The sequence below is a fragment of the Phacochoerus africanus genome, chromosome 1 (genome assembly GCF_016906955.1).
Source record: "Phacochoerus africanus isolate WHEZ1 chromosome 1, ROS_Pafr_v1, whole genome shotgun sequence".
Lineage (NCBI taxonomy): Eukaryota > Metazoa > Chordata > Mammalia > Artiodactyla > Suidae > Phacochoerus > Phacochoerus africanus.
Window position 1 is genome coordinate 230,164,267 of NC_062544.1, and position 14,024 is coordinate 230,178,290.

The window sequence follows — 14,024 nt, forward strand, 5'->3', positions numbered from 1 at the left end:
AGCTAGTGATACAAGCCTGACATGTACTTGAAGAGAAGAAGGCAGTCTTTCCCACCCCCTTGGATGATAAAACTGTAGCCCACCTGATCCTTGGGGCAGAGCCTCCTCACCTGCCTGCTTGCATCTCTCACAAGCCTCCTATTTTAATAAATCGATTTCTTGCCTATCAAAAAAAAAAAAAAAAGAAATCAAGTCCTTGTCCTGAGGTTCTTTAGGTTGGATGGTGAGTTCTTGAGTGTTTATTTTCTTTTCATGCCCCATTTCCTAAATATATCAGCTATTACATAAAATTTGAATAAAGGCATAAATTAATGCGGTTGCACTTCTTTACAATTGTTTGCAACTATTCAGAAATTGAGAGACAAAACAGGTATTCAACCATTAAGGCAGAATCACAGCACTTCTCTCTAAATGTCAAGCACTGCTCCCTATGACTCGCTCCAATCTGTTTCCTCACACAGCCAGCTGTTCACACATCCACTCTTATTTGACATTAACTGATTGATTTCTAGATGCTGGACACTAGACTAAGTGTTAAAATAAACATTCTTTGCAGCTATTCAAGACCAAAGAATTTGCCTGAAACACAACTGTCTTTTGGTATTGTCCTTTAGGACAACTTTGAGCCAGGATCTTATCTATATATTTTGCCTCTATTTTAATCAACTATTTGTTTTTAATTTAAATAATCTTTATGCCTATAAAATTCATTCTAAGTCACTGAAGAAACTACTTACTGATGCTTGTACCCAAGACCCTTTTTATTAATCTGTTTTATTGTCGCAGTAGCCCAATATACAGCCTGAGCTATACACTATTTTTATGCACCACCTCATTCCAAAATACATTTGAAGCTTAATAATTTTTAATAAACAATAAGACATAAATAGAGCAACATTCCTCTCTTTCAGCTAGCATACAAACACCTTTTCCTCTTTAGCATATGTGATATTTCAAGTAGTAAAGGGATGCTCATTAAATAGATGTTTGTCATTAAAATTTAGGTAAAAAGAGACTTAACTGTGGTATTTTTTACATTTAATTGTTTCAGAGTTGTTACAGAAAATCATAAAGGCAATAAGGTAAAATTATGTACTTATGTTTCAAATTTTTAATGACAATCATAATATTAAATATTCTGTCCCTCATAAATTCATGTTACTTATCTGAAAATGTGTTCTAATATGCGTATGTTAATGTTTGTGTTCTATGGCTTCCTTACAACTGCCTCATTTCCCTCCCATGATGCAGCATGTTCCAGAATATGGTCAACAGAATTCAGACTCATTCCACAGAAGGCACATCTTTGTATTTAGAAGTTAATAAGGAGCACATTTACTTTTATACAGTAGAAATATTTTTAGCATGGCAACGTTGGAAAACTAGAGAGGAGCTGAGTTTGGGAAAAGATAAAATATTTAGTGCACTCATTAGTTGTGCTCCTCCTCCCATTATCAACAATATTATTCAGTTTCTTGTAACAAAGTGTTTCCTTATTCCAGTAATTACTATTTATCTGAGACAATATTCTTGATAAAAACCCATTTAAATAAAAATCACTGCAAATTCCCTAGTATCACAGTGCATCAATCAGTCCATTAATGACAATCTTAAGATACAGGGTAAAAACAGAAGCTAAATTGACATCCTTCATTATATCATCACGATAAAAATGCTAGGATGATCCTCACGGATGGATTTGCTGCGAAATACTTCCTACTAATGAACAGTATCCCAACTTAGTGTTCACATAGATAATATATTATACACGATTTCTTACTACATGTCATTATAAATGGTACTTACATTTTTACACAGAATATGTAGAAAATCCTGCATCATAGTAAAAACATTCAGCCAAGGATAGGATTTAGGAATAAGAATATGGCAATAAGAAGTAACTTAGGGGAGTTCCCGTGGTGGCGCAGTGGTTAATGAATCCGACTAGGAACCATGAGGTTGCGGGTTCGATCCCTGCCCTTGCTCAGTGGGTTAACGAGCCGGTGTTGCCGTGAGCTGTGGTGTAGGTCGGCAGACGCAGCTCGGATCCTACATTGCTGTGGCTCTGGTGTAGACTGGCAGCTACAGCTCCGATTCAACCCCTAGCCTGCGAACCTCCATACGCCGTGGGAGCGGCCCAGAAAGTGGCAAAAAGACAAAAAAAAAAAAAAGTAACTTAGAAGAAGAAGAAAAGAGGTGAGAGAAGACAGAGACAGATTGAAAGAGGTTGATATTTTATCTGCTTAATATGTATAAATTAGTCACTCTGTTATCATGGCTCAAATATATTAATTTTTAAGAGCAACTTCTTTTTCTTCTCTGATTGCCATGGCTAGGACCTTAAAAACTATGTGGAATAAAAGTGACAAGAATAGATATCCCTGTCTTGTTCCTGATCTTAGAGGAAACACTTTCAGCTTTTCACCAGTAAAAAAATGTTAGCTGTGAGTTTGTCATATGTGGTCTTTATAATGTTGCAGTATATTCCCTCTATGTCCACTTTCTAGAGAGTATTTATCATAATTAGGTGTCATATTTTGACAGAAGAATTTTCTGCTACTATTGAGATGATCACGTGGTTTTTATTCTTTGGTTGTTAATGTGGTATATCACATTGATTTGCAGATACTGAAGAATCCTAACATTGCTAGGATAAATCCCATTTTATCATAGTGTATGATCCTTTTAATGTAATGTATTCTTGGATTCGGTTTGCTAGTATTTTGTTGAGGATTTTCCTGTCTATGTTCATCAATACTATCAGTCTGCAATTTTATTTTTTCATGGTGTAAAGTCTGGTTTTGGTATCAGGGTGATGGTGGCCTAATAGAATGAGCCTTCCTCTCCAAATTTTGGAAAAGTTTCAGAGGGATAGATATTAACTCTTCTCTAAATGTTTGACAAAATTCACATGTGAAGCCATCTGGTCCTGGAATCTTTGTTTATTGGAAGGTTTTAAGTCATTGTTTCAATTTCACTATTTGTGATTGGTTTTGTATATATTTTCTATTTTTGCCTGGTTCAGTTGTGAAAGGTTGTACTTTTCTAAGAATTTGTGCACTTTTTCTGGGTTGTCCATTTTTGTTGGCATATAGTTGTTTGCAGTAGTCTCTTATGATCCTTGCATTTCTGTGCTGTCAGTTGTAACTTCTCCTTTTTCATTTCCAATTTTATGGATTTGGGCATGCTCCCTTTTTTTCTTGATGTGTTTGGCTAAAGGTTTATCAATATGTTTTATTTTCAAAGGACCAGTTTTTAAGGAATCCAAATTGGAAAAGAAGTAATATTGTCACTATTTTCAGTTGACATTGATACTATACATAGAAAATCCTACAGATGCTACCAGAATACTACTACAGATATCAGTGATTTTGGTGATATTACAAGATACGAAATTAATACACAATAGCTCTTACATTCCCATACACTAACAGTGAAATATTTTATGTAATGATTGTTATTTTTTCACATTATACCTGACTTACAGTGTCCTAACAATTTTCTCTGCTGTACAGCATGGTGACCCAGTTACACATACATGTATACATTCTTCTTTCTCACATTATCAAACTCCATCATAAGTGACCAGACATAGTTCCAAGTGCCACACAGCAGGATCTCATTGCTAATCCATTCAGAAGGCAATAGTCTTTATCTGTTAACCCCAAGTACCCCATTCATCCCACTCCCTCCCCCTCCCTCTTGGCAACCACAAGTGTATTCTCCAAGTCCATGATTTTCTTTTCTGAGGTAAGGTTCATTTGTACCATATATAAAATTCAAGATATAAGTGATAACATATAGTATTTGTCTTTCTCTTCCTGACTTACTTCACTCAGGATGAGAGTCTCTAGTTCCATCCATGTTGTTGCAAAGGGCATTTTGTTTTTTTTATGGCTGATTAGCATACCATTTTGTATGTATACAGTACATCCTCCTAATACAATCAGCTGACAATGGACATTTGGGTTGTTTCCATGTCCTGGCTATGTGAATAGTGCTGCAATGAACATAATGTGTACGTGTCTTTTTCAAGAAAATTTTGTCCAGATATACGCCCAAGAATGGGGTTGCTGGGTCATATGGTAGTTCTATGTATAGTTTTCTCAGGTATCTCCATACTGTTCTCCGTAGTGGTTGTACCAGTTTACATTCCCACCAACAGTGCAGGAGGGTTCCCTTTTCTCCACACTCCCTCAAGCATTTGTTTTTTGTGGACTTATTAATGATGGCCATTCTGACTGGTGTGAGGTGGTATCTAGTGGTAGTTTTGATTTGCATTTCTCTAATAGTCAGGGATGTTGAGCATTTTTTCACGTGTTTGTTGGCCATCTGAATATCTTTCTTGGAAAACAGTCTATTCAGGTCTTTTGCCCATCTTTCCATTGGGTTGTTGGCTTTTTTTGCTGTTGAGTTGTTTAAGATGTTTGTATATTTTAGAGATTAAGCCCTTGTCAGCTGCATCATTTGACACTATTTTCTCCTATTCTGTAACCTGTCTTTTTGTTTCTTCTTGGCTTCTTGTGCTGAGCAAAAGCTTGTCAGTTTGATTACGTCCCATTGGTTTATTTTTGCTTTTGTTTTTGTTGCTTTGGGAGACTGACCTAAGAAAATATTTGTAAGGTTCATATCAGAGAATGTTTTGCTTATGTTCTCTTCTAGGAGTTCGATGGTGTCTTGTCTTAGGTGTAAGTCTTTCAGCCATTTTGTGTTTATTTTTGCGCATGGTGTGAGGGTATGTTCTAGTTTCACTGATTTGTATGCAGCTATCCAGTTTTCCTAGCACCACTTACTGAAAAGACTGTCTTTTCCCCATTTTATGTTCTTGCCTCTTGTCAAAGATTAATTGACCAAAGGTGTCTGGGTTACTTCTGGGTTCTCTATTCTGCTCCATTGATCTGTCTGTCTGTTTTGGTACCAGTACCACACTGTCTTGATGACTGTGGCTTTGTCATATTGCCTGAAGTCTGGGAGAGTGATGCCTCCTCCTTGGTTTTTGTTCCTGAGGATTACTCTGGCATTTCTGGGTCTTTTGTGGGTCCATATAAATGTTTGTATGGTTTTTTCTAGTTCTGTGAAAAATGTCATGGGTAATTTGAAAGGGATCGCATGGAATCTGTAGATTGCTTTGGGTAGTGTGGCCATTTTTCCAATACTAATTTTTCCAATTCAGGAGCATGGAATATATTTCCATTTCTTTATATCTTCTTTAATTCCCTTTATTAATGTTTTACAGTTCTCAGCATATAAGTCCTTTATTCTTTGGTCAGGTGTATTCCCATGTATTTGATTTTTTGAGGTGCAATTTTAAAAGGTATTGTATTTCATAATGATGCCTTATCTTAAACAATGCAAACTCCAAGGAAGTCAAATAATGGGAACCATTATTTGGTGACTGGTGACAGAGAATTCTCTTTTAATGACAGTAGCATCCACAATGGCTTTTCTGATCATATGGCTTTGTGTTTTTCCCAGTCCTAACATATAATGTGTTCTATCAAGAACAAGGTGGACAAGTTCCAGTCATGATTCAGTGGTAATGAACTCGACTAGTATCCGTAAAATTGCTGGTTGGATCCTGGCCCCGCTCAGTGGGTTAAGGATCCAGGATTGCCATAAGCTGAAGTATAGGTCGAAGAAGTGGCTTGGATCCTGCGCTGCTCTGGCTGTGGTGGGCCAACAGTTGCAACTCCGATTAGACCCCTATCCTGGGAACTTCCATATGCCGTGAATGTGGCCCTTAAAAAAAAAAAAAAGAATGAAGTGGACATTAGAAATACCCTCCATTCCACACACAAACCTGTATTAGGCTACAGTGAGTACATATATTGTAGGGTGAAAGTTGTGACTAATGACTATTTCCATTTAATAGCCTCATGTTTCCATGCCCTGTAATTGGGGAAAAGGCATTGTAGCTGAGGGAAAGAACTTTGTTCATGAGAGAAAAGCAAAAAAGAGTGAGGGTAAAAAATATCAAAGATAGCAAAAAACAGGAGGTGAGGTTACATGTCTTATCGCTCTATCATATTATTAAAATATTCAGCATGTTTTAATAAGCACGCTAAATTAAGTGTGCTTCAAATCTCATGCCCTGACTTTGTCTGAAACTGTTTCTCGATGAGATATTTTACGTGATTTGAATAAATTAAAAATGAAATATTTATATTATTTATGACATCCCAGCATTGCATCTTTAAGAAAATGGAACATAAATTGAAGGTAAAAAGTGTTTTTGGATTTTCTTGAACATTTACTATTCATAGGAAAAATATTTCTCTGCTTTTTACCAAGAAAAAAATCATCAGACACTTTAAAAATGTATTTGTTTTTGACTTAGTAATAAATATCCTTTCTAACAATTGTCAGCCACTTCTCTACTTCTTTTACTTTCATGGAAAGTAAATTCTATTATGTAAAATGCCTACTTAGCAATGATTACTCCAATACTTTATGCAAACCTTGAACATACTGGTGGACTAATACTTTCTCTCACTCTTTATTCCCACCGAATCTGATGCATTCCAACAGCTGATGATAATTAGGCCAGGGACAAATAGAAAATAATAGGCTGATTCATCCAAAGAGGTACACTTCCAAATATAGTTTTACTTTACAACCAATAATTATTTTTCAAAATGGCTTTAACCAACTAATAACAACTGTTATAACTAAATCCAGGAAAAAATGACCATTTAACAGTCTTAAAGGCATAAGAACATTTTTAAAATCAAGTTTTTTACACAATTTTTATGGTGAAGTAAAATAGGGTGACTAAAAAAATAATGTAAATGCAATATATATTGTATTAGGATAATCAATATATATTTGTAGGGGTAGTGAAATGAAAATATGACTGCAGGAGAAAAAATATAAAATCCTTTGCTTTTAAAAAAAAACATTTGTGCAGAGTTCCCATCGTGTCGCAGCAGAAATGAATCTGACTAGGAACCATGAGGTTGCGGGTTCAATTCCTGGCCTTGCTCAGTGGGTTAAAGCTCCAGCATTGCCCTGAGCTGTGGTGTAAGTCACAGACATGGCTCGGATCTGCCACTTCTGTGTAGGCCAGCAGCAACAGCTCAGATTAGCCCACCCTAGCCTGGGAACCTCCATGCACCACCAGTGCAGCCCCCCAAAAGAGACAAAAACAAAAAAACCCCAAAAAACCCAAAACCTTTGTGTCTATATTTTAAAAGTAAATGATAATGGGTTAAAAAGTACAATGGTACTTGTATTCCACTGAATCTATTTTTTTAAAGGCTGCTGCAGTGCTAATTTAAAATGTCAATATACAAAAATACCAGAAAAATATCATTTCAGTCACTTAAACAGTTGTTTAAAAAAAATTAGGTGCCAACTTAAAAATGTGTGAATAGTCACACAAGTTTTCCAAACTCTGTTGGAGGATATATGAGCAAAATTTGCACAGGTGTCACATATAATATTTTTTGTTTTGTTCTTTTTTTGCTCTTAGCAGTGACAAGCATTTATTGAGCACTCATTATACTAGGCACTTTATTAGATGAAAAACTAAAATCAATAGGCAAACATCCTTTTCCAGCTTAAGTTTATAATTTAGGAGCATATTTTAGCAGCAAGGTAATAGAAAAAATTAAAGAGAGCATCCATAGCCAAATCCATAGAAAGGAAAAAGGATCATAAATCTATAAATATTATACAGAAACATTTTAAGCCAAAGATAGTATTTGTACTATGATAGAATTTTTATAAAGCTCAAAAAATCAAGACAAAATAAACATTTAAAACAAATATGTGGTGAAACTATCAATGTGTCGATTAAAGTATGTAGTGAAAAGATGTAATGGTTACCTGTATGGAAGTGACATATGGATGGATTAATTAACAACAAATAAAAGGAGCTTCAACATTAGAAATCAAGTCCTTCAGGAATTTAAGGCAAAGAGGACATTCCAAAGCAGGAGACACTCGTTATAAGGAAACCTAGTTTAGCATCTGTTACTACCCTTCTGCTGATCTGAATAAGCACCAGGACAGTCCTGGTTTGACCTCATAGGGTCAAATACTCTCCTACCTGATGTGAAGGAGGAGCTAGTGATACAAGCCTGACATGTACTTGAAGAGAGAAGGCAGTCTTTCCCACCCCCTTGGATGATAAAACTGTAGCCCACCTGATCCTTGGGGCAGAGCCTCCTCACCTGCCTGCTTGCATCTCTCACAAGCCTCCTATTTTAATAAATCGATTTCTTGCCTATCAAAAAAAAAAAAAAAAGAAATCAAGTCCTTGTCCTGAGGTTCTTTAGGTTGGATGGTGAGTTCTTGAGTGTTTATTTTCTTTTCATGCCCCATTCCTAAATATCAGCTATTACATAAAATTTGAATAAAGGCATAAATTAATGCGGTTGCACTTCTTTACAATTGTTTGCAACTATTCAGAAATTGAGAGACAAAACAGGTATTCAACCATTAAGGCAGAATCACAGCACTTCTCTCTAATGTCAAGCACTGCTCCCTATGACTCGCTCCAATCTGTTTCCTCACACAGCCAGCTGTTCACACATCCACTCTTATTTGACATTAACTGATTGATTTCTAGATGCTGGACACTAGACTAAGTGTTAAAATAAACATTCTTTGCAGCTATTCAAGACCAAAGAATTTGCCTGAAACACAACTGTCTTTTGGTATTGTCCTTTAGGACAACTTTGAGCCAGGATCTTATCTATATATTTTGCCTCTATTTTAATCAACTATTTGTTTTTAATTTAAATAATCTTTATGCCTATAAAATTCATTCTAAGTCACTGAAGAAACTACTTACTGATGCTTGTACCCAAGACCCTTTTTTTAATCTGTTTTATTGTCGCAGTAGCCCAATATACAGCCTGAGCTATACACTATTTTTATGCACCACCTCATTCCAAAATACATTTGAAGCTTAATAATTTTTAATAAACAATAAGACATAAATAGAGCAACATTCCTCTCTTTCAGCTAGCATACAAACACCTTTTCCTCTTTAGCATATGTGATATTTCAAGTAGTAAAGGGATGCTCATTAAATAGATGTTTGTCATTAAAATTTAGGTAAAAAGAGACTTAACTGTGGTATTTTTTACATTTAATTGTTTCAGAGTTGTTACAGAAAATCATAAAGGCAATAAGGTAAAATTATGTACTTATGTTTCAAATTTTTAATGACAATCATAATATTAAATATTCTGTCCCTCATAAATTCATGTTTACTTATCTGAAAATGTGTTCTAATATGCGTATGTTAATGTTTGTGTTCTATGGCTTCCTTACAACTGCCTCATTTCCCTCCCATGATGCAGCATGTTCCAGAATATGGTCAACAGAATTCAGACTCATTCCACAGAAGGCACATCTTTGTATTTAGAAGTTTAATAAGGAGCACATTTACTTTTATACAGTAGAAATATTTTTAGCATGGCAACGTTGGAAAACTAGAGAGGAGCTGAGTTTGGGAAAAGATAAAATTTTAGTGCACTCATTAGTTGTGCTCCTCCTCCCATTATCAACAATATTTAGTTTCTTGTAACAAAGTGTTTCCTTATTCCAGTAATTACTATTTATCTGAGACAATATTCTTGATAAAAACCCATTTAAATAAAAATCAACTGCAAATTCCCTAGTATCACAGTGCATCAATCAGTCCATTAATGACAATCTTAAGATACAGGGTAAAAACAGAAGCTAAATTGACATCCTTCATTATATCATCACGATAAAAATGCTAGGATGATCCTCACGGATGGATTTGCTGCGAAATACTTCCTACTAATGAACAGTATCCCAACTTTAGTGTTCACATAGATAATATATATTACACGATTTCTTACTACATGTCATTATAAATGGTACTTACATTTTTACACAGAATATGTAGAAAATCCTGCATCATAGTAAAAACATTCAGCCAAGGATAGGATTTAGGAATAAGAATATGGCAATAAGAAGTAACTTAGGGGAGTTCCCGTGGTGGCGCAGTGGTTAACGAATCCGACTAGGAACCATGAGGTTGCGGGTTCGATCCCTGCCCTTGCTCAGTGGGTTAACGAGCCGGTGTTGCCGTGAGCTGTGGTGTAGGTCGCAGACGCAGCTCGGATCCTACATTGCTGTGGCTCTGGTGTAGACTGGCAGCTACAGCTCCGATTCAACCCCTAGCCTGCGAACCTCCATACGCTGTGGGAGCGGCCCAAGAAATGGCAAAAAGACAAAAAAAAAAAAGTAACTTAGAAGAAGAAGAAAAGAGGTGAGAGAAAGACAGAGACAGAGAGATTGAAAGAGGTTGATATTTTATCTGCTTAATATGTATAAATTAGTCACTCTGTTATCATGGCTCAAATATATTAATTTTTAAGAGCAACTTCTTTTTCTCTCTGTTGCCATGGCTAGGACCTTAAAAACTATGTGGAATAAAAGTGACAAGAATAGATATCCCTGTCTTGTTCCTGATCTTAGAGGAAACACTTTCAGCTTTTCACCAGTAAAAATAATGTTAGCTGTGAGTTTGTCATATGTGGTCTTTATAATGTTGCAGTATATTCCCTCTATGTCCACTTTCTAGAGAGTATTTATCATAATTAGGTGTCATATTTTGACAGAAGAATTTTCTGCTACTATTGAGATGATCACGTGGTTTTTATTCTTTGGTTTGTTAATGTGGTATATCACATTGATTTGCAGATACTGAAGAATCCTAACATTGCTAGGATAAATCCCATTTTATCATAGTGTATGATCCTTTTAATGTAATGTATTCTTGGATTCGGTTTGCTAGTATTTTGTTGAGGATTTTCCTGTCTATGTTCATCAATACTATCAGTCTGCAATTTTATTTTTTCATGGTGTAAAGTCTGGTTTTGGTATCAGGGTGATGGTGGCCTAATAGAATGAGCCTTCCTCTCCAAATTTTGGAAAAGTTTCAGAGGGATAGATATTAACTCTTCTCTAAATGTTTGACAAAATTCACATGTGAAGCCATCTGGTCCTGGAATCTTTGTTTATTGGAAGGTTTTAAGTCATTGTTTCAATTTCACTATTTGTGATTGGTTTGTATATATTTTCTATTTTTGCCTGGTTCAGTTGTGAAAGGTTGTACTTTTCTAAGAATTTGTGCACTTTTTCTGGGTTGTCCATTTTTTGTTGGCATATAGTTGTTTGCAGTAGTCTCTTATGATCCTTGCATTTCTGTGCTGTCAGTTGTAACTTCTCCTTTTTCATTTCCAATTTTATGGATTTGGGCATGCTCCCTTTTTTTCTTGATGTGTTTGGCTAAAGGTTTATCAATATTGTTTATATTTTCAAAGGACCAGTTTTTAAGGAATCCAAATTGGAAAAGAAGTAATATTGTCACTATTTTCAGTTGACATTGATACTATACATAGAAAATCCTACAGATGCTACCAGAATACTACTACAGATATCAGTGATTTTGGTGATATTACAAGATACGAAATTAATACACAATAGCTCTTACATTCCCATACACTAACAGTGAAATATTTTATGTAATGATTGTTATTTTTTCACATTATACCTGACTTACAGTGTCCTAACAATTTTCTGCTGTACAGCATGGTGACCCAGTTACACATACATGTATACATTCTTCTTTCTCACATTATCAAACTCCATCATAAGTGACCAGACATAGTTCCAAGTGCCACACAGCAGGATCTCATTGCTAATCCATTCAGAAGGCAATAGTCTTTATCTGTTAACCCCAAGTACCCCATTCATCCCACTCCCTCCCCCTCCCTCTTGGCAACCACAAGTGTATTCTCCAAGTCCATGATTTTCTTTTCTGAGGTAAGGTTCATTTGTACCATATATAAAATTCAAGATATAAGTGATAACATATAGTATTTGTCTTTCTCTTCCTGACTTACTTCACTCAGGATGAGAGTCTCTAGTTCCATCCATGTTGTTGCAAAGGGCATTTTGTTTTTTTTATGGCTGATTAGCATACCATTTTGTATGTATACAGTACATCCTCCTAATACAATCAGCTGACAATGGACATTTGGGTTGTTTCCATGTCCTGGCTATTGTGAATAGTGCTGCAATGAACATAATGGTGTACGTGTCTTTTTCAAGAAAATTTTTGTCCAGATATACGCCCAAGAATGGGGTTGCTGGGTCATATGGTAGTTCTATGTATAGTTTTCTCAGGTATCTCCATACTGTTCTCCGTAGTGGTTGTACCAGTTTACATTCCCACCAAGTGCAGGAGGGTTCCCTTTTCTCCACACTCCCTCAAGCATTTGTTTTTTGTGGACTTATTAATGATGGCCATTCTGACTGGTGTGAGGTGGTATCTAGTGGTAGTTTTGATTTGCATTTCTCTAATAGTCAGGGATGTTGAGCATTTTTTCACGTGTTTGTTGGCCATCTGAATATCTTTCTTGGAAAACAGTCTATTCAGGTCTTTTGCCCATCTTTCCATTGGGTTGTTGGCTTTTTTTGCTGTTGAGTTGTTTAAGATGTTTGTATATTTTAGAGATTAAGCCCTTGTCAGCTGCATCATTTGACACTATTTTCTCCTATTCTGTAACCTGTCTTTTTGTTTTCTTCTTGGCTTCTTGTGCTGAGCAAAAGCTTGTCAGTTTGATTACGTCCCATTGGTTTATTTTTGCTTTTGTTTTTGTTGCTTTGGGAGACTGACCTAAGAAAATATTTGTAAGGTTCATATCAGAGAATGTTTTGCTTATGTTCTCTTCTAGGAGTTCGATGGTGTCTTGTCTTAGGTGTAAGTCTTTCAGCCATTTTGTGTTTATTTTTGCGCATGGTGTGAGGGTATGTTCTAGTTTCACTGATTTGTATGCAGCTATCCAGTTTTCCTAGCACCACTTACTGAAAAGACTGTCTTTTCCCCATTTTATGTTCTTGCCTCTTTGTCAAAGATTAATTGACCAAAGGTGTCTGGGTTTACTTCTGGGTTCTCTATTCTGCTCCATTGATCTGTCTGTCTGTTTTGGTACCAGTACCACACTGTCTTGATGACTGTGGCTTTGTCATATTGCCTGAAGTCTGGGAGAGTGATGCCTCCTCCTTGGTTTTTGTTCCTGAGGATTACTCTGGCATTTCTGGGTCTTTTGTGGGTCCATATAAATGTTTGTATGGTTTTTTCTAGTTCTGTGAAAAATGTCATGGGTAATTTGAAAGGGATCGCATGGAATCTGTAGATTGCTTTGGGTAGTGTGGCCATTTTTCCAATACTAATTTTTCCAATTCAGGAGCATGGAATATATTTCCATTTCTTTATATCTTCTTTAATTCCCTTTATTAATGTTTTACAGTTCTCAGCATATAAGTCCTTTATTCTTTGGTCAGGTGTATTCCCATGTATTTGATTTTTTGAGGTGCAATTTTAAAAGGTATTGTATTTCATAATGATGCCTTATCTTAAACAATGCAAACTCCAAGGAAGTCAAATAATGGGAACCATTATTTGGTGACTGGTGACAGAGAATTCTCTTTTAATGACAGTAGCATCCACAATGGCTTTTCTGATCATATGGCTTTGTGTTTTTCCCAGTCCTAACATATAAATGTGTTCTATCAAGAACAAGGTGGACAAGTTCCAGTCATGATTCAGTGGTAATGAACTCGACTAGTATCCGTAAAATTGCTGGTTGGATCCCTGGCCCCGCTCAGTGGGTTAAGGATCCAGGATTGCCATAAGCTGAAGTATAGGTCGAAGAAGTGGCTTGGATCCTGCGCTGCTCTGGCTGTGGTAGGCCAACAGTTGCAACTCCGATTAGACCCCTATCCTGGGAACTTCCATATGCCGTGAATGTGGCCCTTAAAAAAAAAAAAAAGAATGAAGTGGACATTAGAAATACCCTCCATTCCACACAAACACTGTATTAGGCTACAGTGAGTACATATATATTGTAGGGTGAAAGTATGTGACTAATGACTATTTCCATTTAATAGCCTCATGTTTCCATGCCCTGTAATTGGGGAAAAGGCATTGTAGCTGAGGGAAAGAACTTTGTTCATGAGAGAAAAGCAAAAAA